The following is a 26,232-nucleotide window of genomic DNA, read 5'->3' on the forward strand; positions in this document are numbered from 1 at the left end:
TAGAGCTCTCAAGGATTGTGGAATCAAGGGTTATGGAGTTAAGGCAGGAACAGGATACTGATTAAGGATGATCAGCCATGATCATATTGAATGGTGGTGCAGGCTTGAAGGGCAGAATGGCCTACTCCTGCACCTATTGTCTATTGTCTATTATAAAATCAGGAAAAGGTGAATAGCAAGAGTCTTTTCCCTAAGGTGGGGGGTTTCAAGACTAGTGGGCATATCGTTAAGGTGAGAGGAGAAAGTTTAAAAAGGACATGAGGGGTAACTCTTACACAGAGAGTGGTTTGTGTGTGGAATGAACTGCCAGAGGAAGGGGCAGATGCAAGTACAGTTACAACATTTAAAAGACATTTGAGCAGGTACGTGAAGGAGAAAGGTTTGGAGGGCTGTGAGCCAGGCAAGTGGGACTAGTTTAGTTTGGGAACACAACTGGCATGGACTGATTGGACCAAAGGGTCTGTTTCCGTGCTGCTGGATTCTATAACTCTCGATGTGTTGTAGATGAGTAATGTAGGCTACATTATTGCTGGACCTCTGACCTCTCATTGCCATAAAATCATGACACTGAACAAAAGGAGGTCATCAGCCCATGGAGTCTCTGCCAGTTCTTCAGAAGGGAAATCCAGTTAGTTGCAGTCTCTCACACGTACATCACATCCCTCCAATTTATTCTCCCACCAACTATGTATCCAGTGTCATTTTGGAAACCATTAATGAAAGTATATCATCTGCCCACCAGGCAGTATCTTCCAAACCCTAAGCACTCAACATTAAATTTTTTTCTCTCTCACGTTATCACTTTGCCAATCACTTTAAAGCTGCAGTCTCTGGTTTTGACCTTTCAGCTATTGGAAAAGTGTCTCTTTATTTAATCTCATCAAAATCCTTATCTTTACGTTGGTCACTCTTCAGCCTTCTCTGTTAAAAGGAGAATAATTTTCTCTAGTATTGCTGTAAATTCTCATCCCTGGAACTGTACTAGTAAAGCGCATCTGTGCCCTCTCCAAAACTCTCATGTTCCTCCTGAAGTCTGGTGCCCAGAATTAGACTCACTACTGCCTTTGGTGCTGAACTCCCCTTTGCAAAGGGAAGTCCTGGATTTGGACTCATTCCTTCTCCTTGTGTATCCTAAACGTCCACATGGTATAACCACTGCGTATCGAGCTGACTGCCACCTTCAAAGACTGGTGCCCATATAAATCCCCTCAAGTCTCCCTGTTCCGACACCTTTAAAATGTAGCCCTTGCTATCTCTGTACAAACAGCCAGGTTTTGGGGGATGTTTCAAACGAGGGGAGGACACGCAGGGATCTTCAGGAGCAAGGTTTTGGAGCTTGGAGATGAGACAGCTGTAGCCACAGCTGTCAATGGCACGGCGATTAAAATGAAAGGTGCATCGGGGCACAAATAAATTGCAATGTCGAGTCTTGTAGGACTGAAGGAGATTACAGATATATGAAGGAGAGCAACACGGGTGACATGGTGGTTCAAAGGTTAGCACTACTGCCTCACAGCACCAGGGATCCAGATTCAATTCCAGCCTCAGGTAGGTAAGATAGTGAGGAAGGTGTTCGGTATGCTTTCCTTTATTGGTCAGAGCATCGGATATAGGCATTGGGAGGTCATGTTGTGGCTGTACAGGACATTGATTAGGCCACTGTTGGAATATTGTGTGCAATTCTGGTCTCCCTCCTATTGGAAGGATGTTATGAAACTTGAAAGGGTTCAGAAAAGATCTGCAAGGATGTTGCCATGGTTGGAGGGTCTGACTATAGGGAAAGGCTGAATAAGTTAGGGCTTTTTTCCCTGGAGCATCGGAGGCTGAGGGGTGACCTTATATAGAGATTTATAAAATCATGAGGGGCTTGGATAGGGTAAATAGACAAGGTCTTTTCCCTGGGATAGGGGAGTCCAGAACTAGTGGGTTTAGGGTGAGGGGGAAAAATTTAAAAGGGACCTAAGGGGCAACGTTTTCACAAAGAGGGTGGTATGTTAATGGAATGAGCAGCCAGAGGAAGTGGTGGAGACTGGTACAATTACAACATTTAAAAGGCATCTGGATGGGTATATGAATAGGAAGGGTTTAGAGGGAGGTGGACCAAATGCTGGCAAATAGGACTAGATTAATTTAGGATCTTTGGTTGGCATGGTTGAGTTGGACTGAAGGGTATGTTTCCGTGCTGTACATCTCTATGACTCTATGACTGTCTGTGTGGAGTTTGCACATTCTCCCTGAGTCTGCGTGGGTTTCCTCTGGGTGCTCCAGTTTCCTTCCACAATCCAAAAATGTGCAGGTTAGGGTGAATTAGCCATGGGAAATGCAGAGCTACAGGGATGGAATAGGACATAGAACAGAGAACACAGAACATTACAGCGCAGTATAGGTCCTTCGGTCCTCAATGTTGTGCCAACCTGTGAAACCAATCTAAAGCCCATCTAACCTACACTATTCCATTCTCATCTATATGACCATTTCAATGCCCTTAAAGTTGGCGAATCCACTATTGTTGCAGGCAGGGCACTCAGCATCCATACTACTCTGAGTAAAGAAACTACCTCTAACATCTGTCCAATATCTATCATCCTTCAACTTAAAGCTAAGCTACCGTCCCCTCGGGCTAGCCATCACCATCCAAGAAAAAAGGTTCTCACAGTCCACCCTATCTAATCCTCATCACGTTGTATACCTCTATTAAGTCACCTCTTAACCTTCTTCTCTCGAACAAAAACAGCCTCAAGTCCCTCAGCCTTTCCTCATAAGATCTTCCCTCCATACAAGGCAACATCCTCGTAAACCTCCTCTGAACCCTTTCCAAAACTTCCACATCCTTCCTATAATATGGCGATCAGAACTGTACGCAATACTCCAAGTACAGCTGCACCTGAGTTTTGTACAGCTGCAACATGACCTCATTGCTCCAAAACTCAATCCCTCTACCAGTAAAAGCTAACACACTGTAGGCCTTCTTAACAACATGGACACTGGGATCTCTCTGCTCATCCATGTTACCAAGAATCTTACCATTAGCCCAGTACTCTGTATTCCTGCTACTCCTTTCAAAGTGAATCACCTCACACTTTTCCACATTAAACTCCATTTTCCACCTCTCAGCCCAGCTCTACAGCTTATCTATGTCCCTCTGTAACCTGCAACATCCTTCCGCACTGTCTACAAGTCCACCGACTTTTGTGTCATCTGCAAATTTACTAACCCATCTTTCTATATCCTCATCCAGGTTATTTATAAAAATGACAAACAGCAGTGGCCCCAAAACAGATCCTTGTGGTATACCATCAGTAACTGAACTCCAGGATGAACATTTCCCATCAACCCACCCTCTGTCTTCTTATAGCTAACCACTCTCTGATCCAAACCACTAAATCACCCTCAATCCCATGCCTCCCTATTTTCCACAATAGCCTACCATTGGGAACTTTCACAAATGCTTTACTGAAATCCATACACAACGCATCAACTGCTTTACCCTCAATCACCTGTTTGGTTATCTTCTCAAAGAACTCTGTAAGATTTGTAAGGCATGACCTACCCTTCACAAAACCACGTTGACTATCCCAATCAAATTTTTTCTTTTCTCGATGTTATAAATTCTATCTCTTATAATCCTTTCCAAAACTTTGCCCACAACCGAAGTAAGGCTCACTGGTCTATAATTCCCAGGGTTGTCTCTACTCCCCTTCTTGCACAAGGGAACAACATTTGTTATCCTCCAGCTTCTGACACTATTCCTGTAGACAATGATGACATAAAGATCAAAGCCAAAGACTTGGCAATCTTCTCCCTAACTTGCCAGAGAATCCTAGGATAAATCCCATCTGAGCCAGGGGACTTATCTATTTTCTCACTTTCCAGAATTGCTAACACCTTCCTTAAGAACCTCAATCCCGTCTAATCTAATAACCTGTATCTTGGAATTCTCCTTGACAACACTGTATTGTTCCTGTGTGAATACTTACGAAAAATATTTATTTTGCATCTCTCCTACCTCTTTGGACTCCACGCACAACTTCCCACTACTGTCCTTGACTGAAATGGGGTAGTTCTGGGTGGGATGTTCTTCTGAGGGTCGATGTGGACTCAATGGGCCAAACGGCGTGATTCCACACTGTTGGGATTCTAACGCAATGGAAGGATTTGAACACGAAGCATTAAAATTTGAGGTGTATAAAGTTCAGTGGAAACATGGGAGATGGGTGAAACCAAATTAGGCTAAGTTACATTACGGGGGTGGCACTTGGGATGAGCTGAAGCTTAGGAAGGCGGGCTCCCAGCTTGGACATACAATGTAGTGAGGAAAATCAGGGAACAGGGTGAGCCAGAAGTACTTTCTCAATGACAAACAAGAGCAGGAATCTCACATCATCTTTCTCTGATCCCTCAAGTTCAACTTAACTGTGCTTGTGTGGTACGGTCTGGGAGGGATCAGTGGAGAGAGGGAAAGGTACATGAGGGGAAAGGGTTTAGAAAGATGGACAGAATGGCTGGGATAGGAGGAGACTGGTGCACAGCATAAACCCCAGCTGGACTGAATGGCTTCTTGCTGTTCTGTATACTTGATAGAAGAATGCCAAGGGATTTAAAGCCACCATCTGAAGCAGGGACTGATCGTGAAGAGTCGAAGATTGAGACCGCAGCAGTTGCAGTGATACATGAACGAGGAGCCCTGCAGAAATGCCATGGAAAAACAAGTGACAGGTTTTCCAGTGTTAGACCCCGCCACATGGTTCTCATTTAATCCAGTTCAACAAAATGACTCATGACTGAGCTGCAATTTGTGCAGTCAGGAGGATGTGAAGAAATATGTCCCTCGGGGAGCCCTTTATTCAAGCTCTCTCCCTGTGCATGAAAATCAGAGGAAAACCATAGAACCCAAAACAGCACAGCATACGGGATTGAAACATCAGCACTTGTCTTGGGATGAGTCAGCAATCTTCTTGGGGTGCAGTGGGAGACACATTGAATCTTACATCACAGCCCCTTTCTCCATCTGTTGGTGTTTTCTTCATTGTCTCCAATTGCTAATGAAAAGGGCTTTCAAAGCTCTCAAGTCTTCTACTATCTTTCACACTGTCCGGGAATATACTCTGATCGGTGCAGAATGGGAAATCTCGCATCCCCAAGGCCTTGCATGACATGGCACTTCCCGGATATCCAACAATCCAGGAGTCAGCACTGGATTAACAGGACAGGAGCTCGGGAGCACAACAAGCCTCAGAGACACTGGCGTTCAGAGGGGCAGGCCCTCAGAAATATATTCACAAGTGCAAAATCTAGAAATGCTCAGCTTCCAAAAAAATTACTGTCCCTTCAAACTTGACTCTGAAAACCACAGTCCATCCAAACCACAGCCCTACGTAGAAACACAGCCTCAAGTAAAATCACAAGGAGAAAGTGAGGACTGCAGATGCTGGAGATCAGAGTTCACAGTGTGGTGCTGGAAAAGCACAGCAGGTCAGGCAGCATCCGAGAATTGATGTTTCAGGCATAAGCCCTTCATCAGGAATGATGCTTGTGAGCTAAGGGGGTAGAGAGATAAATGGGAGGGGGAGGCGGGGCTGGGAGGGCAGATAGTTGAGAGTGCGATAGGTAGATGAAGGTGGGATGTATTGGCGATTGGTCAGAGAGTAGGGTGGAGCAGAGAGGTGGGAAGGGAGATGGACAGGTGGAACAGGTCATGAGGGCGGTGCCGAGTTGGAAAGTTGAATCTGGGAAAATGAGGAAACTCCCAACCCCTATCTGCATTCTGTAAAGATCATTCCCTCCGTGACTCTCTTGTCAGGGTCCACACCCCCCACCAACCCACCCTCCCCTCCCGGCACCTTCCCCTGCCACTGCAAGAATTGTAAAACCTGCGCCCTCCTCCCCATCATCTCCATCCAAGGCCCCAGAGGAGCCTTCTACATCCAGAGTTTTACCTGCACTTCCACACATGTATTTTACTGTATCCATTGTTCCTGATACGGTCTCCTCTACATTATGGAGACAGGACGCCTACTTGCAGAAGGCTTCAGAGAACATCTCCGAGACACATACATGAAACAACCCTACCACTCCATGGCTGAATGCTTTAACAACCCCCCCTCCCACTCTGCCAAGGACATGCAGGTCCTGGGCCACCTCCATCGCCAAACCCTAACCACCCGATGCCTGGAGGAAGAACGCCTCATCTTCCGCTTTGAGACCTTCCAACCAGACGGGATTAATGTGGATTTCACCACTTTCCTCATTTCCCCTCCCTCCACCTTATCCCAGGTTCAACCTTCTAACTCAGCACCGCCCACAAGACTTGTCCTACCTGTCCACCTTCCTTCCCACCTCTCTGCTCCACCCTGCTCTCTGACCTATCACCATCAGCCCCACCTTCATCTACACATCACACTCTCAACTACCTTCTTCCCACCCCTACCCCCCTCCCATTTATCTCGCTACCCTCTTGGCTCACAAGCATCATTCCTGATGAAGGGCTCTTCCCCAAAATGTCGACTCTCCTGCACCTCAGATGCTGTCTGACCTGCTGTGCTTTTCCAGTACCACACTCTTGACTTATGTACTCAAGACCGTGTGGTCAAATTCAGCTCAAACTCCGTTTACAAATGTGATAATGACATCATTGTAGTGGCTGGATCTCAAACAATGACAAGACTGAGTATAGGAAGGAGATGGAGATAGTGTAAAGGCAACAATTACTTCCTCCATATCAGTAAAAAACATGGCCCCACATAAAAACACAACCCTACACAAAAACAGAGCCCCACATAAAAACACAGCCCCACGTAAAAACACAACCCCATGTGAAAACACAGCCCCATGTAAAAAACATAAGCCTCACAAGGAAACATGACCCCACATAAAAACACAGCCCCACTGAACCACAGACCCACATAAAAACACAGCCCATGTGAAAACACAGCCCCATGTAAAACACAACCTCATGTGAAAACACAGCCCAACGTGAAAAGACTGCCTTATGTAAAAACAAAATCCTCACATTAAAACACAGCCCCATGTGAAAACACAGCCCCATGTAAAAACACAGCCCCATGTGAAAATACAGCCCCACATGAAAATACAGCCTCACATAGAAGTATAGCCCCGGATAAAAACACAGCCTCACTGAAACACAGTCCCACATAAAATCTCAGCCCCACGCAAAAACACAACCCCACTAAAACACAGCCCGATGTAAAAACACAGCCCCACTAAAACATAGCCCCACTAATGTACTGATTATAACAAGGTCAGACAAGTGGCCCTCATAGGATATGAGTTCTGAGGACGGGTCACACGATGCATAACATTAACTCTGACTTTCCTCTGTCTTGCTGCCAAACTTGCTAAGCTTTACCAGCAGTTTCTGTTTTTGTTGCTGATTTCCAGCATGTGCAGTTCTTTCGGTTTTTATTAGAATGAGTTCCCTGTTTGGGGCCGTTAACCTGGTCCAATCAGGGAGCGCTTGCTGACAGCTAACGAGGGTGAGCGTCAGAGCTCTGAGGGAGCTGGACCAGGGTCAAGTACTATGCACGTGTAAGTAAAAGATGACTTAGTGACAGGAGTCTGTGGAGTTATTTTATCTGAAACTCAGTCTCACATAAAAAGACAACTCCTCGGAAACAGAGTCCATTCAAACCACACCAGTCTGAAACACAGTTCCACGTAAAAACAGTCCCACATAAACATCACAACCCCTCTGAAACACACAGAACCTTAACAGGAGAAATATAACTTTCCACGTAATTGAGCTGTCTTTATCAAAATAAAAACATGAGCCTCTCAAACTCTCCTCCCTTATTCAGTAAAACATCAAAGGAGATGGCTGAAAAATGAGCATCCTAAGTCAAGAAATCAATTCAATAAAAAAAGCTGTAATATTACCGTGTTTGGCTCTACAAAAGCCAGTCCTGCTCCCTGGTTGGTAAATCGCTCTAGACAATCTCTGATTATGCCTACGTGTTAAACCTCCCCAAACTCTGACTCAATGCTTCTGAGTGCCTGACTCACTTTTTCTCTCACCAAAGCAAGACTATTTCATATTCTAAACAGTACCACGGGATCAGGGCAATCATAAGAGAGCTCGAGACTGGAGCCACTTCCTAAAATGTAGACTAGCAGAGTCCAACAGAGAGAACACTCTCTCTTTTCTGGATTGTCTTTTACACTTCTTCTCTGAAGTGACTTTAAAGGGGCTGAGTGCCTCTTTCTCGGGCTCAGGTTTGTGGTCAATCACTAACCAGAGGGAAACACAGTGAACAGTAAACTTTGAAAATGAATGTTCTTTATTTTCTATTCATTTATGGGATATGGGTGTCGCTGGCTGGGGCAGAATTTATTGCTCGTCCCTAGTTGCCCCTTGAGAAGGTGAGGATGAGCTGCCTTCTTGAACACTGCTGCTGTGTGTTGACCCACAATGCCCTAAGGGAGGGAATTTCAGGATTTTGACCCAGTGACACTGAAGGAACGGTGATATATTTCTAGCTCAGCTTGGTGACTGGCTTGGAGGGGAACTTGCAGGGAGTGGTGTTCACATGTATCTGCTGCCATTGTCCTTCTAGGAAGTGGTTGTGGGTTTGGAAGGTGCTGGCTGAGGATCTTTGGTGAATTTCTGCAGTGCATCTTGTAGATAGAACACATTGCTGCTACTGAGTGTCAGTGGTGGAGGGAATGGATGCTGGTGGATGCTGTGCCAATTAAGTGGGCTGTTTTGTTCTGGATGGTGTCAAGCATCTCAAATGCACCCATCCAGGTAAGTGGGGAGTACTCCATCACAGTCCTGAGTTGTACCTTGTAGGAAAGAATGAATGTTTGTGGATGTGGTGCTAATGAAGCAACATCGTTCGTCTGAATGATGTCAAACTTCTTGAGTGTTAGTTATACTGCAGCTCCACATTATGGTATGCAATGCATCTTTGGAAAGTTTTACTTGAGATTCAGCACCCATTCTTCAAGTGTAATCTATAGCAGTGAGTGTCAGCAGCACAAGGTAGTGACTCTGAAGGATTAAAGTTGGAGATGCATTACGTCCACCCAATATGACGATATCACACAGTCTCTGGGTTGGGATCAGCAGTGTGCTCTGCCTCTCTAGCCCAGGTTAATGGTAGCGCCTCCACCACTATCCCAACTGACAGATCCATATAATAAAGAAACAACTGAGCCTGAAACTACATGTAACGCAGCAGCCTGAGATACATGCACAGAGCCTCAAATGTACACACACTCTAAAATATTCACGCAACCTCAGAAATGTCCCCACGGAAACTCTCAGAATATCAGACACGCGAACAAAATTCAGAAATACTGACCCTCAGTCTGCTCTCGAACACACGCACTCACCTCAGAATTAAAATTTATGGGACTAAGGCTAGGTTTGGCCCAGCCAGTAATCCACTTAGGGATCTAACTGATCTCCCGACTGAAGCCAATCCCTCGGTAATTTACAATTGCACAATAGAAATAAACAGGGCATAATATGTGAATGTTATAAAAACAAAATAAATCTGGTAACCTATTAAAAAAATTCTTCCATCTGTTACACATTACCAATCAACTTTGGGCATTTTCAATTCCTGCACCTGTACTGATTACAGAAATGACTATGTGAACTTGTCAGGTTGTAAGTGTTCCTTCTCCCTCATGGAGGTGGACTGGCTATTTTAGTCACATGAGTATATAACTATCTCTGCAACTGAATATGGGCACAGGTAACGGTTTCAATCCTGTTTAACTGTCTGTCGGCAAACACGTAACTCATAAACCAATAGACGGATTTCAATGAAACAAAGATCTGAATCCAGATTCTGGATATTTTAAAAAGATCCATAAACTTTGGGAGATGGGGACCATTGACTTATTTTAAGAATGTGTTGGATAATTTGGATTAGGCTGTTGTTGATTGATTTAGTATGATTACTCAGCTCCTGTGGTGGAGTATGTCACATCTGTCAAAATGGCAGCAGAGTTTTCACAGCAGGTTGTTGGGTGCGATTTAGCTTGAAGTCTCCTCAGTGAGGTAAAAAATCTTAATAAAAAATAGCAGCTTTGTAGAGATACAGCATCGACCATGCACATCATTGTAATAACATTAACATAGGCTGCTGCACTATGTGCCTTGATGAGTGCCCTCTTCTCTAGTTTAACATGATATTAGCTGTTTCTATTGGCAAAGACATTTATATAATAAATACTTAGATAAGAACAGACTGACTTTGAAGTGTTTTTTCTTTGTTTGGCCTGGTTAACTATTATCACTCCCTCTCTCTCTTGCTTCACCTGAAATTTACAGTCTTCCCTCCCCATCACCATAACTGATTAATAGTTACAGAAAACACCTCAGCATGTCAAAACCTCTCAAAGTGCTTGACCCAATAAATCACTTCCAAGATGTCACACCTGTTGACAATTTTGGTTATGATGTTAAACCAAAGTCTTGTCTGTTTGGGTGGATACATTCCCATGGCAATATTGTAATATTGTGAAGAGGAATAGGAGAGAATCCCACCCCCCCACCCCCCCTAGTGGTCTGGCCAATAATTATCCTCAAATCAACTCAACAGATCACTGGGTCTTATTCTGGCTATTTGTGGGATCTGCCATTTCCAGGTTGACTGCATTTCATTTGCTCTCCAAAGTACTTAGGGATGTCCTGAGGTTGTTAAAGGCACTACCAAAACGCACATCTTTCCTTTCATGGTAGTGTAGGATTTTATGTTCGGGGTGAAGGCAGAGGGACATTAAATTGAGGCAGTACAACACAGTAATCTCTGCAATGTGGCACATCTGTCTGATTCTCCCCTACATCTCTGTGTTTCAGAGTCGCTTGGCTCTTTGAATCATAGAATCCCTACAGCGTAGAATCAGGCCAGAGTTCCAGGATACATGAACATCAACTAGCCACAAAAAGACATGACCCTCTCTCACTAGTAGCCTTACATATAGATGAGGAAGGACATCACTTTGACATCACACATCCATCCTAGGACAAGCCAAACAGAGACATGCACAAGAATTCCTAGAAGCATGGCATTCCAACCGGAACTCTATCAACAAACACATTGAGTTTGACCCCATCTACCATCCACTGAGAAAAAGAACAGGAAATGACATCACTACAGGAAATGATGTCACCACAGGAAAGACACCACCAACCCAAAGAAACCCAAACATATAAATAGAAAGCAGAAATTATCAACAGTGCTTCGCCCAGAGGCCCACTGAAGCTGTTACCTAGTAGGGTGACAAAATGTCTGGAAATGAAACTTCCAGCTCAGCGAGCAAACCTACATGCAGAACCTCAACCTGAGCTACAAATCTTCTCAAACTCACTAAGCCTGCACATCCCTGGACACTATGGGAAACTTAGCACAGGCAATACACCTAGCCTGCACATCCCATTAGACCCCATTTACTCTTGCTTTAAGGGATGGCATGGTGGCTCAGTGGTTAGCACTGCTACCTCACAGCACCAGGGACACGGGTTTGACTCCACCCTCGGGCAACTGTCTGTGTGGAGTTTGCACATTCTCCCCACGTCTGCATGGGTTTCCTCCAGGTGCTCCGGTTTCCTCCCACAATCCAAAGATGTGCAGGTTAGGGTGGATTGGCCATGCTAAAATTGCACATAGTGTTCAGGGATGTGTAGGTTAGGTGCATTAGTCAGAGGGAAATGGGTCTGGGTGGGTTACTCTCTGGAGAGTCGATGTGGACTTGTTGGGCTGAAGGACCTGTTTCCACACTGTCGGGAATCTAGTCTTTGGACTGTGCGAGAAAATCCACATAGACACGGGAAAAATGTGCAAACTCCCCGTCAGCTGAGGGTGGAATCAAACCCAGGTCTCTGGTACTGTGAGGCAGCAGTATGAACCACTGAGCGGCCATGCCATCCATTAAAACAAGAATAAATGGGATCCAATGGGAATTCAACACAGCAAGTGTGATGGGGAGTGGTTTGACACATGTGTGGGTGATAAAATGGGTTTAGCTGGAGGACCTGATTTGGTGCAAGTAGAAGAGAGACTAAAGTTTCCTCAGCTCCACTCAATGCTCTGTCGGAGCTCTGTCAGCATTCGCATCGGGAGGCTCTTTTTTGAAGTGAATAGAACTTGTCTGACATTTTCCTCTGCAAAACGCTCAGATGTGGATCCCTGATCACAATCAGTTCAAGCAAACAGATTTATCCTGCCCAGGAAGGGTGGGGCTCGATTTTCAAGGAGGGTCATTTCCTATTTTCAATCCCTCAGAGTCTTTGTCAGTCCAGTGAATTCAGAACCATGCCAGCTTTCCAAAAATGTTATTTGAAAGCTTCAATCCTGCTCTCCCGTGAGAAATTCTTGGACAAGTGCTAAGGACTGGGCACGGGTCCCAGAGTAAAAGTTGCCAATTCTCGTCGGAGCGCCCTCTGCTGACTGCCCCTCCCAGTTTTTGCTCCTCCCACCCCCCACCCCTTCCAATTCCAATTCATCATCAGAAAAAACAGGGAGAAAGAAAATGCACAATCCATTTAAACGCCTAGATTATTTTCCTTCTGCCAAGTCAGTTCTGGAAAATCCAGGTCAATCCTGGAGCGTTGGCAACACCCGAAGTCTCCAGGCGACTGATTGGCTGGGAGTGCCTACAGCTTTGGTGCCTGTCATTCAGGTCCATCTGAGGTAATGTCCTCCCGGGGCCCAGTTCGCCACATACCAGAGGAGAGAGCGGGGTATGAGCCACAGACTGATTGGCAAGTCATCACTTAGGGATGTAGTGTTGGTCCTGTGGCATTGCTCCAACAACTGCTTCTCACTCACTCCGCCATGAGGTACCACTGAGTCAGACACACACACAGGGGAAGAGTCCCCTATTTCAGCCTAGGCTGATGTTTTTGCCCTCACCAGTGGCTGGGGACCAACAGCATCAATAACCTTGGCTACGAAGAGGGAAATCCCCAAACACCAATGAGCTCCTGGGTCAGTGATCTCTGCTGGAAAGCATCCATGTTGAATGTCCAATATAGAAAGATGTCAACGTTGTGCAGCAAAGTGATAATGACAGATAATGTGTTGAAGCTGTAAGTGTTTTGCCAACAAACACTGGCTCCTCTTCAATATAATGCTTTCGAAGCACTTAGATCCATCTGAAGATTGACCTGGGTTTTTTTTTTCTGATGATGAATGGGAATTGGTAGGGTTGGGGCAGGAAGAGTAAAAGCTGGGAGGGGCAGTCAGCAGAGGGCACTACTACGAGAATCGGCAATTTTTCCTCTGGGACCCATGCCCAGTCCTTAGCACTTGCTCCAAGAATTTCAACAGAATGGCTGTGACAGTTCTGCACTTTGAAGGGTCAGTGACGGTTTCAGCTCTGGAGTGGGGATTGAACACATGACGATCTGACTCAAGAAGCTGCCTGACTACGCTGCCGGTGAATGTTGCCAGCGCTGCCTCCTGCATTGGCCAGTAAGGGGCAGTCACTCAAAAGGCCACTCCACGTGAGCTGAGAACTCTAGACAGAGCAGAGGGTGAAAACATGGAAGCAACGGTCTGCCTCATTACCACTGTGCATGTAAAAATATTCTCACGTGTCAAGCTGGCACATCTCACCATGTCTGACACCTCGCAGCCACGCGGGAGAAAATGCAGTTCCATTTTTATTCTCTGCTGCCTGGGGTCAGCCAGCCAGCCAGCTGTCAGTAATATGGAGCTGGCACAGACCAGCAGAGCTGAATCACCCCAGTATTACCGTATATGGTATTTGTTCTGAGAGAAAACACACAGAAAATGTTTAAAGCCACTGGCAGCAGCACTTCCTCAGGATTCTCTGCAAGGGAAAAGGAGGAAGGCGAGAAGAGCTCGAGATCTCAGTCCCTGGGGGTGAGCAGGACTCATCAGGCACCTGCTCAAGAGCAGGAGCTGTCTCCCAACGTCACAAACATCGCCCAGTGTTCAGGGATGTGTAGGTTAGGTGCATTAGTCAGGGGTAAATGTAGAGTAATAGGGGAATGGGTCTGGGTAGGATACTCTTCAGAGCGTCGGTGTGGAGAGATTAGGACGAAGGCTCTGTTTCCACGCTGTAGGGATTCTATGATTCTAGCACTACCTCTCCACAGTGCCCTGCCTTAACCCAACCATCAACAGTTCAAACAAACGATTTGTGTGATTAAGTTGCCATTGTCCTTGGAAACAGCCAACGTGGAACACAACATAGTTCAACTTAAGGTGGCTAGCACTCCAGAATTTACCTCCAGGTCTGACAGCACTACAGGCAACTCCCAGGGGCAAATCATAGGGCATTAAAGTTGACGGATTTCACGTGATTTATTTTAAATGTTTTTTTTAACTTGTGTGTTATGGAAATACTGGAGATGCCACTCTCTACATGAGCAGCTCAGCTAGTCCTGCTCCCCCTTGCCGTTCCCAAAGTAGCCTTGCAAATTTCTCTTCCTTCTTCAATTCACTGTCGAAGGCTGTGATAGAATGGGACCCCTGCGCCTCCCCCAATTTAGGCAGTACATTCCTGATCCTAACCATTCGCTGCACCTTCTGACCAACAGCTATATCAGATGTTAACACTGTTTCTCTCTCCATAGACCCTGCCAGGCCAGCTGAGTTTCTCCAGCAGTTTCTGTTTTAATTTATGTTACATTTCTAAAGATATCAAAAGTGCAGGTCGCTCAGTTTAAACAAAACAGAACTGCGATGTAACGAGCTCTGAATTAATATAAACGCCAGCTACATACAGAATTCTAATAGACCAAGCCCTTTCCCATTTGCTCACAATGTGTCGAATTGCAATGGAGCAATGTTTTCCCATTGCACACTCACAACTTCCATGACAGGAAAAGCTGACAATGAGCGACACAGTTTGGCCATTCATTCTGCGGCCTCCTGAGATACTGACCAGAGAAAGGAGGAATCTCCTGCAGCAGGTCCTTGGGGAGGAAGGGGGAGGCACACCCTGGGTTTCTCGTCCAAAGAACCAAACCCTTCCCATTGATTCCCACTGCGTTCAGTTCCAGTGGTGCAAACCCCTTTCCAGATCAGGCAATGTGCAAATTGAGCTGGATCAGTCCTACAGAGGCCCTGGCAGTTTGAACATAAGAACAAGGAGCAGGAGTAGGCCATCTGGCCCCTCTAGCCTGCTCCACCACTCAATAAGGTCATTGCTGATCTTTCCATGGCCTCAGCTCCACTCACCCGCCCGCTCACTGTAACCCTCAAGTCCTTTACTGTTCAAAAACCTATCTTTGCCTTAAAAAGAAATTCAACGAGGTACTCTCAACTGCTTCACTGGGCAGGGAATTCCACAGATTCACAACCCTTTGGGTGAAGGAGTTCCTCCTCACGTCAGTCCTAAATCTGCTCCCCCTTATTTTGAGGCTATCCCCCCCCCCCACCGTGGAAAGAATCTCCCTGCTTCTAGCTTATCTATTCCCTTCAGAATTTTAAGTTTCTATACGATGGATACAAGAATAGGAAGGTTTGGAGGGATATGGGACGGGAACAGACAGGTGGAACTAGTTTAGTTTGGGATTATGTTTGGCATGGACTGATTGGATTGTCTCTGTGCTGTATGACTCAATATTCTATAAGGTCCCCCCTCATTCTTCTAAATTCCAATAAGTATAGTCCCAGTCTACTCAGTCTCTCCTCAAAAGGCATTTCCAGAATCAACCTCGTGAACTATCCAAAATGTTTAAACATATCGGATTAGTGTCTGAATATATTAGGTTAGTAGCACATGGAGTTACACACAGACTGTCACAAACCTTGTGACTGATGTATGAAGAAATTAAACTGGACCAGATACTTGCGGGAGACTGTGTGCATTATATTCCGTGGTGAATCAGAAGCATTGAGAATCTCAGGATGCCAGCTTATAATGATTGTCAAAACAAGTAATAGGGCCACGAGTTTTCTAAAAAACTGACTCGGATCTTGAATGCTCTCACTGAGAATGGGAAGGAGGCAGATTCAACTGTGGACATCCAAAAAGAGAATGGGATAATTATCTTAAGATCAAGAAATCTGAGAGGCTACAGGGAAGAGGCAGGGCAGTAGAACAAAGCTGAGTTGTTCCTGTGGAGAGCTAACACAATTACAATGGGTCAAATGGCCTCCTTTTATGCTCTAGAGATGCGATGACTTTATATGAAGTAGTCCTTATATTCAGTTGGAAACTGATTCCTAAAGTTACGCTCTGTCTCACAGGGATGATGGCCAGGACCTGACAGTGTAGTGTGGGTGTTGCAAGTCTACACACCCTGGTCAGCCAGTATCAATCTCTCTTGCTCTGATACATTCTGGTTAGAATGCTCAGGGAAGTAAACTGATTAAAGGGATTCCTTTGCAGTAATTGACTTTAGCCGCTTGAGAATTGAGCCCTGACCCAGACAGAAACATCCTCAGTCATGAGGCTGGAATGTGAGCACGCAGCCTGTCTGGGATTACAAGGGAAAGATATTTCATTTTATTTTGAAAACAAAATAAATAAAAGATGCTGTTAAAACGTATTTAAAATCCAATAAAGACAGGCCATATTTCCAGACCGGGTCACGTCAGTGACCTATGAACTCTGGGCGGAGGGGGTGGGGAAGGGCAGTACAGACAGAGAGATCACTCTTACTCCAGGGAACTATAGGCTGGTCAACACTACCTTCACCCTTTGTGATCTGGTTTATATCCTCTGTGGCTTATGGAGCTGATGTGCCCTTACCCTCGTGCCATTCTGAATCTGAAGTTTCATAACTCTGAAGCAGCTAGAGTTCAAATCCACCAGGCCCTGGTTCACAACTTGATTTTGATGTTACTGTCACGTGTACTCAAGTACAAAAGTACAGGAGTACAGTGAAAAGTGTACAATGTTGTCACAAAATGCTCCATCTTAGGTACAAGTCATACAGAATCATAAGAGGAAGAAGATTAGATTTGATTCCCTAGAGTGTGGACCTATATTCCTGATGAAGGGCTTTTGCCCGAAACGCCGATTTTACTGCTCCTTGGATGCTGCCTGAACTGCTGTGCTTTTCCAGCACCACTCTAATCTAGAAACAGGCCCTTCGGCCCAACCAGTCCACATTGACCCTCCGAAGAGTAACCCACCCAGACCCATTTCCCCTCTGACTAATGCACCTAACACTATGGGCAATTTAGCCCAGAGAAAAAGTTAAAAGTTAAACATTGCAGTGATTGTAGAACAGTGACGCTTTCTTAGTTGTAAGTAGAAACTAACTGAATAAAGCTGAAATCTCAAACATTACAGTCTTTCTTAAATGCTTAGCCATGGTGGGACTGCACTTCCAGGAATCACCTCAAGACTGGAAGCCCATGGTGAGGCCATGCCAGGCCAAGAGACTGCCACACCAGGCCGAGACGTTGACATGCCAGGCCAACAGATTGCTACACCAGGCTGAGAGACTGTCACACCAGGCCGAGTCATTGCCATGCCAGGCCGTGGACTGCCAGGCTAGGTCTCAAATTCACCTGGACCATCTCAGACACCTCCCTCCCCTTTCTGGATGTCTCCATCTCCGTCTCTGGCAACCGACTAACCACAGGTATCTACTACAAGCCCACTGACTCCCACAGCTACATCCTATAAAAATGCCATCCCTTATTCCCAATTCCTCCACCTCCACTGCGTCTATTTCCAGGATGACCAATTCCACCTCAGAAAGTCCCTTCTTCCACGATCGCAAATTCTTTTCCCATATGGTTGACAATGCCCTCCAGCGCATCTCCTCCACTTTCTGCACCACTGCCCTTGAAAACCATCCCTCCCAATACAACAAGTACAGAACCCCCCTGATCCTCACCTTCCACCCCATCAACCTCCGCATACATCGCATCATCCTCTGCCACCTCTGAACGTACCACACCACCAGAGATATATTTCCCTCCCCACCCCAACAGCGTTCCGGAGAGACCATTCCCTCCACGACTCCCTTGTCAGGTCCACACCCACCACCAGCCCACACCCCACTCCCGGCACCTTTCCCTCCCACCACAGGAAATGCAAAACCTGCACCCACACCACTCCCCTTATCTCTGTCCAAGGCCCCAAAGGGTCCTTCCACATCCAACAGAAATTTACCTGTACCTCTACCAATGTCATCCACTGCATCCGTTGCACCCGGTGTGGTCTCCTCTAAACTGGGGAGACAGGATGCCCTCTTGTGGATCGTTTCAGAGAAATCTCTGGGACACCCACACCAACCAATCCCATGGCCCTGTAGCTGAACACTTCAACTTCCCCTCCCACTCTATCAAGGACATGTAGGTCCTGGGCCAAACCATTACCACCCGACGCCTGGAGGAGGAACGCCTCATATTCCGCCTTGGGACACTGCAACCACACGGGATAAATGTGGATTTCAATAGTTTCTTCATTTCCCCTCCCCCCCACATTATCCCAGTCCCAAGCCGCCAACTCAGCATCACCCTCCTGACCTGTCCATCACTCCCCTCTCTGACCTATCTACTTCTCCGTCACCTTCATCCACCTATCGCTTTCTCAGCTACCTTCACCCCAACCCCACCCCCCTCCCATTTATGTCTCTACCCCCTTGGTTCAGAAGCCTCATTCCTGATGAAGGGCTCATACATGAAACGTTGATTCTCTTGCTCCTCGGATGCTGACTGACCTGCTGTGCTTTTCCAGCACCACACTTTCGATTCTGATCTCCAGCATCTGCAGTTCTCACTTTCTCCCAGGCCAGGAGACTACAACACCAGGCTGAGAGATGGCTACACCAGGCTGAGAGATGGCTACACCAGGCCGAGAAACTGCCACATAAGTCTGATAGACTGCCACACTGGGCTGAGAGACTGCCACATAAGGCCGAGAGACTGCCACACCAGGCCCAGAGACTGCCACACCGGGCCTGGAGACTGCCATACCAGGCTGAGACCTCCATGTAAGGCTGATAGACTGCTACACCAAGCTGAGAGACTGCCACATTAGGCTGACAGACTGCCACATTGGGCTGAGAGACTGCGATGTCCGCAGTTACCAACAGACAGTATATACCAAGTGCCAGAAACAGAGTGTTGACTTCTTATAGGTTATAACCAGGACAATGTCTCCTCTAGCCTCTCCGGCTAAATATCTGATATGAAAGCACAATGTTCCACTGAGGGAGAGAGGTAATTGCTCTGCCCTGAAGACCCTTTGTCAACTCTGTTTCCCAATCTGTTTGACCGTCTCTCTCCCTCTGCCCAACTGTGCCTCTTTCTCTCTCTCCCTCTCTCTCTCTCTCCCTTCATCTGTCTTTGTTGTTCCATGCCTGTCATTCTTACATGGTTCCTCTTCTTTCTCTTTCTCTCTGCCTCTCTCTCTGTGTTTCTTCCCTATTTTTAGCTGTTTTTGCTTGACCATCCTTCTCTCGCTTTGCCTGTCAGTGTACCTCTTTCTCTTTCCCTCTTGTTAAATGGTCTTTCTGCCTGTTCCTCTTTCTCTATTCCTCTGTCCCTGCAATGTATGCCCCCCCCTCCCTCTCTCTGTCTGTCCTCACCTCTCTCTCTCTTTCTCTTTGTATGCCCCCCTCCCTCTCTCTGTCTGTCCTCATCGCTCTCTCTCTCTCTCTCTGTCTTCCATCTTATACTCTGAAAATGTTACTAGTTGATCTTTTCATAAAGCTTCCTGGAACACTGGCTGTTTGAGACTTTGAGCTGATATTGATTCTCTTTCTGAAAAGTATTGGCCGTTCTGCACCTCTTCCCAATGTCTGGATGTCAGAACCAATTTGGAATTGGTCACTTAGTGGAACTGGGGCAGCCCTCCGTATGACAGAGAAACACATTGTCAGCTCAAAGTTGAGAATCTTAAACAAACTGGCAACATAGCAGGTCAAAGGACACAATGCCAAGTCTGGCACTCTCATACCAGTGGCTTGGAATTGGAATAACTCTGTCTGTCATGGCCTAATAATTGCAGATAGGAACAAGAGGAGGCCATTCAGCCCGTTGATCCTGTTCTTCCATTCAATACAATCATGGCTGTTCAAACACATCAATATCTTTTACACACTGCATTCCCATAACCCTTCATGTTGTTGGTAAGCAGAAATTGTTTGATCTCTTCCTTGAATGTACCTAATCCTTAAGCTCCCACAGGTGTCTGTGGGTCAGAATTTCAAAGATTCACTACCCTCTGAGTAAAATCATTTCTTGTCAGCTCGATCCTAAGTGGCATCTCCTTTATTTTGAAATTGTGCCTTCTGGTTGTATTGTCCCCCAGCCAAGGGGAAATATCTTACCTGAATTGACCCTGACTATTCCTTTTAGTATTTTGTAAGTTTCAGTGAAATCACCTCTCATTCTTCAAGGTTCTCCACCACACCAGCCTGGTTTGCCTGATCTCTCTTCACAGGATAGTCCTGATGGACCTTTGTTACATGCCCTCTCTGGCAATAATATCCTTCCTGAGATAAGGAGACAATAACTGTCCACAGCACTGGCCTAACCCAGCTCCTATACAATTACAGGAAGACTTAATTACTCTCTCTCTCTTTCTCTGTATGCCCCCCTCCCTGTCTGTCCTCACCGCTTTCTCTCTCTCCCTCTCTCTCTGTCTGCATGCCCCCTCTTCCTCTCTCTGTCTGTCCTCACTATGCTCTCTCTCTGTATACTCCCTCTCCCTGTCTGTACTCACCTCTCATCTCTTTCTCTGTCTGTACGCCCCCTCACCCTCTCTCTGTCAGTCCTCACCACACTCTCTCTTTCTCTCTCTCTGTCCGTATGCTCCCTCTTGTCAAATCCTCTTGTAATAAAGACTGACATTCCATTAACATTCTTAATAGCTTGCTACACCTGAGGTTAGTCATCAGTAACTTATTGTAGAGATACTGCCTCACAGTTACAGCCAACCAACAGCTCTACGACCATGTTCATACTTCACACACACCTTCTTCCATCATTCATCAGCTACCTCTATCAACACCTCCTTCTGTCCCTTTCTCCCTCATGGGTTTATACACTTCTCACCTTTAAATGTACCTATTTCATTTACAGAATTCTTAACAAGCTAGGAAGCTAGAGTGGCTCAGTGGTTAGCACTATTACCTCATAGCATTAGGGACCCGGGTTCAATTCCAGTTTCATGGTACCTGTCTGTGTGGGTTTGCTCTGGTTTCCTCTCACAGTCCAAAGCTGCGCAGGTTAGGTGGATTGGACATGCTAAATTGCACTGTGGTGTTCGGGAATGTGCAAGATAGGGGGATAAGCCACAGTAACTGTAGGGTTATGTGTCTGGGTGGGATAATGTTTTGAGGGTCAGTATAGACTCCATGGGCCAGATGGCAACCTTCTCCATTATAGGGATTCCGCATTTCTAATCTAGCTCCTCACCCTGATTTTAACCTACTGTGCAATTAGACCTTGACTTGGATTGATCCATCTAAACACCTTGGTCTGTAATGTTTAATATTCTTGCCCAATAAAGATCTAGTCTCCCCAATTCGGAAATGTTCAATCGATCCCCAGCACCAACAGTTCATTAAGGGAGAGAGTTGTAAACCTTATAGGAGCCTGTTGGGTGGGGTGTCAGCTGATAGTGTAGAACATAGCAGGTTCAATCCCCATTCTAGCTGTAGTGTATGTGGAGGCCCTTACTCCAATATTATAGAGTGGGTCCCCTCAAGCTGTTTGTAACCACTGTCTCTCTAGGAGAAAGTGAGTACTGCAGATGCTGGAGACCAGAGTTGAAAAACGTGGTGCTAGAAAAACACAGCAGGCCAGGCAGCATCCGAGGAGCAAACCGAGGAGGAATCCTGAAGAAGGGCTTATGCCCAAAACATTGATTCTCCTGCTCCTCAGATGCTGCCTGGCCTGCTGTGTTTTTCCAGCACCACATTTTTCAACCACTGTCTCTCTGCCCACCTTTTGGGACCAACGCTCCATATCATACCCTTTTAGGTTATGTGGTAATTCCACATATCACCCTGAATTTTGAGGTTTGTCCTCTCACTCTGCACTCTCCAAACAGAGGATATAGAGCAGTTCAATCTACTCTATCAACCTTTCTGATGACATTAAACACCCCATTAGATGTCCGTCTAATCCTCTGCAGTGCAGGGAATTTGGACTAGGTCAATGTTCAGACTTGTGTCACTGGTGACTGAACATAGATCACAGAACATTCTAGCGCAGTACAGGCCCTTCAGCCCTCGATGTTGTGCCGACCTGTGAAACCAATCCGAACCTACACTATTCCATTATCATCCATATGCCTATCCAATGACCATTTAAATGCTCTTAAAGTTGGCGGGTCTATTACAGTTGCAGGCAGGACTTTCCACACCCCTACTACTCTGAATAAAGAACTTGTCCACCCTATCTAATCCTCTGATCACGTTGTATCCTCCAATAACTCACCTCCCAACTTCCTTATCTCTAACAAAAACAGCCTCAATTCCCTCAGCCTTTCCTCATAAGATCTTCTCTCCATACCAGGCAACATCCCATTAAATCTCCTCTGAACCCTTTCCAATGCTTCCACATCCTTCCTAAAATGCCGTGATCAGAACTGTACGCAACACTCCAACTGCGGCCGCACCAGAGTTTTGTACAGCTGCAGCATGACCTTCCTGGCTCCGAAACTCAATCCCTCTTCCAATGAAAGCTAACACACCGTATGCCTTCTTAACAACCTTATCAACCTGGGTGGTAACTTTCAGGGATCTATGCACATGGAGCTCAGGTCTGAACCACAACAGTCTACTTGACCCTGAACCTTGTCAGGCACAGTCACATATGAACCGTTGATTTCTCCATCTTCCGATGCTGCCTGGCTTGCTGTGTTCTTCCAGCCTCCTGCTTGTCCACCTTGGATTCAAGCATCTGTAGTTTATTTTTGTCTCTAACAGTCCAACCACTCAGCTGGCTGTGGGTGATGTGGTGTCGTGGTTATGTCAATAGGTTAGGTAATCCTAAGCTAATATCCTGGGGCAGGAGTTCAAATCCTAGTGCTGTAGCTGGTGTATTTTAAAATAACTTCTAAATCTGGTTGATAACTCTATTCTTATTCATGGTGACCGTGACAATTTTCTTTGATTTCATCTGGTTCAGTACAGAAGGAAATCTCATTCTCACCCAGTCAGGTCTTTGTGTGACTCCAGACCCACAGCAATGTGGTTGACTCTGAGCTGTCCTCCCAAATGATCAAGCAAACAGTTCAGTTCAAGGGCAGTTAGGAGATGGGCAAATGCCAATGATGCCCACATCCCACAAATGAATAAAGGGTTATAAAAGTGTCTGACAAAGTTTTTCGGGATTTTGGGATTTCATTGCGCTTATTTTTAACAACATTCTCAGACTCTGCCAGAACAGAGCTAGGGCAAGGGAGGAGGGTCTGTTGGCACTGGGACACAGAGAAAGATTGGGCCATTCCCTCCTGCCCAGATCCTTGGAGGTGTAGCCTTGTAGGATTCCCTGACGTGTATTGACAGACCAGATGCCCCTATGATTATGGGAATGGTTACAGGAGTGAAATCCGCAAATCAAAAATCATGCATGTCCCGATTAAGTATTAATTCACAAATAAATATTCGGAAGGTATGAATAGTCTGTGGATAACACCATAATAATTAGGGACTAAAGCAGGCCATTCAGCACATCTATCATGGCTGATCTGATAGGCCTCAATACCACTGTCCTGCCTTCTCTCCACTATCGTCAAGCCCCCTCATGATTAAAAATCTGTCTCTCTCAGCCTTGAATATGCCGAATGGCCTAACATCTATAGCCCCCTGTGGTAAAGAATTCCACAGATTCATTCCCCTCAGAGAAGAAATTCCTCCTCATCTCTTTTCTGGCTGGGTGAACCCTTAATCTGAGATCGTGTCCTCTGGCCCTAGACTCTCCCAAATGGGGAAGCAACCTTTCTGCATCTACCCTGTCAAACTCTAAAGATCTTGTATACGTCAATAAGGTCAGGTCTCGTTCTTCTAAACTCCGCTGAGTACAGGCCAACCTACTCAACCTCTCCTCATAAGGCAGACCTCCATACCTGGTATCAACATAGTGAACCTTCTCTGGACTGCTTCCAATGCCAGAACACCTTTCCTTAGATGTGGTCAATGTTCGATCACTTTCAGCCCTGGAACAATGCTGATGGAATCTTACAGCACAGAAGAGGCTATTGAACCCATTCACCTATGCTGTCTCTCCTAAACATGTTATCTACTTAATTCCACACCTCTGGCCCTTCTGCACAGTCTTACAAATTTCTCCCTTTCAGGTACTGTATTTATTCAATTGCCTTTTGACAGTTACTCTGTTTCGGGTAGTACATTCCAGATAGCATTAACTCGCTGTCAAAATAATTTGTCCTCGGCTATTTCATTAGTTCCACTAGTTCCATTGCCAATTATCTTAAATCAGTATCTTCTGGGTCCTGGGTCTCCTGCCAGTGCAAACAGTTTCTCCTTATTTAGTGTCTCGAAATTCTTCATAATTTTGAATGTGTCTATTAATATCCCGCCTCAACCTTCTTGGCTCTGAGGAGAACAATCCCAGCCTCTCCCATCTCTCCATATAACTGATACTCATGGATTTCACTGCGGACACAGAATCAGACAGAATGGAAACAGGCCCTTCAGCCCAACTCACCCATGTTGACCATGTAATCCCATTTGCTTGTGTTTAGCCCATATCCCTCTAAACCTTTCCTATCCATGTACCTGTCCAAATGTCTTTTTATTGTACCAGCCTCTACCACTTCCTTCCTCTGGCAGCTTCTTCTTGACACACACCACCCTCTGTGTGAAAAGGTTGCCCTTCTAAATCTTTCCCCTTTCATGTTAAACCAATGCCCTCTAGTTTTGTACTCCCCTACCCCAGGGAAAGGATTTTGGCTATTCACTTTATCTAAGCCCCCTCACAGTTTTATTAACCTCTATAAGGTCACCCCTCAACCTCCAACAGTGTAACCCTTTTCTATCCATGTACCCATCCAAATGTTTACAAAACGTGTAATTGTACCCGCCTCGACCACTTCCTCTGGCAGCTCGTTCCATTCACACACCACCCTCTGTGTGAAAAAGTTCCTTGGTCCCATCCTGGGAAATCTCCCCCAGCATTCTGCCCCCCCCACAACCACACCCACCGTATCTGTGAGCTTTCTCTCTCCCTCGGTCTTCCTCCCGAGATTCATTCTCCGGGTTATCGATGAGCTGCAGGAATTATAATGGGAAATGTGCATTCCCACAGCAAAGCTTAACCTCTCCAACCTTAATTAAGGATGTGGTGTTGTAACCATGGATACCATGCTGGGGAGGAGGCTCGAGGGAGGTTGATTGATGGGATGTGAGCTGGGAATATAAATATAACCAAAGCATTGGAGAACAGGCAGCTGTTCCGGGATAAGCGGGACTGTCTGAGGAATCGTACATCACGTTGCCTTCCCAGCTCTGATATTTTGCCAGCCCGTGTGATAGATAAAGCATTTTATCGCGTACACGATAGTCTCTGGGTACAATGCCCTGCATTTCAATGACGTGACACTCTTAGTAAGCCTGAGGAGACTAACACCCACAAAGGAACACAATTAAAGGGTCACCCAGCAGGAGAGGATAGCGCAAAGACTGATGAGGCAAAGAGCAGATTAATTCAGATCTCCAAATGGATAGCTAATGCCTAAATGAGTCTCACTGCTAACATGGAAATAGGCCCTTCAGCCCAACTTGTCCATGCCAACCAGGTTACCTAAACTGAACTAGTACCATTTGTGTGCATTTGGTCCATATTCCTCTAAACCTTTCCTATCCATGTACCTGTCCAAATGTCTTTTAAATGCTGTAATTGTACCAGCCTCCACCACTTCCTCCGACAACTCATTCCATAAACGCACCACCCTCTGGGCGAAAAAGTTGCCCCACAGGTCCCTTTTAAATCTTTCCCCTCTCACCTTATGCCTATGCCCTCTCGTCTGGACTCCCCTACCTTGGGGAGAAGCCTTATCCAGGAGGAGAAAGTGAGGACTGCAGATGCTGGAGGTCAGAGCTGAAAAATGTGTTGCTGGAAAAGTGCAGCAGGTCAGGCAGCATCCAAGGAACAGGAGAATCGACGTTTCGGGCATGAGCCCTTCTTCAGGAATGAGGAGGGTGTGCCAAGCAGGCTAAGATAAAAGGTAGGGAGGAGGGACTTGGGGGAGGGGCATTCGAAATGCGATAGGTGGAAGGAGATCAAGGTGAGGGTGATAGGCCGGAGTTGGGGTGGGGGCGGAGAGGTCAGGAAGAAGATTAAGTCG

At 46.0% G+C, this 26,232-nt stretch overlaps 1 protein-coding gene across 5 annotated transcripts in view; it reads right to left on the minus strand.

Moving 5' to 3' along the window:
• The window catches only part of LOC122552210 (KN motif and ankyrin repeat domain-containing protein 2-like), a 156,684-nt gene that overhangs the window by 65,267 nt on the left and 65,185 nt on the right, over positions 1-26,232 (minus strand). Inside the window, exon 1 of one of the 5 annotated variants that reach the window (XM_043694830.1) lies at positions 25,090-25,173. The exons of the other annotated variants lie outside the window; for them this stretch is intronic. The gene's annotated coding sequence lies outside the window, so the exon portion shown is untranslated. Of the gene's footprint in view, positions 1-25,089; positions 25,174-26,232 lie in introns of those variants that run through there. 5 annotated transcript variants of the gene reach the window in all.

Source organism: Chiloscyllium plagiosum, chromosome 8 (assembly GCF_004010195.1).
Source record: "Chiloscyllium plagiosum isolate BGI_BamShark_2017 chromosome 8, ASM401019v2, whole genome shotgun sequence".
NCBI classification, from domain to species: domain Eukaryota; kingdom Metazoa; phylum Chordata; class Chondrichthyes; order Orectolobiformes; family Hemiscylliidae; genus Chiloscyllium; species Chiloscyllium plagiosum.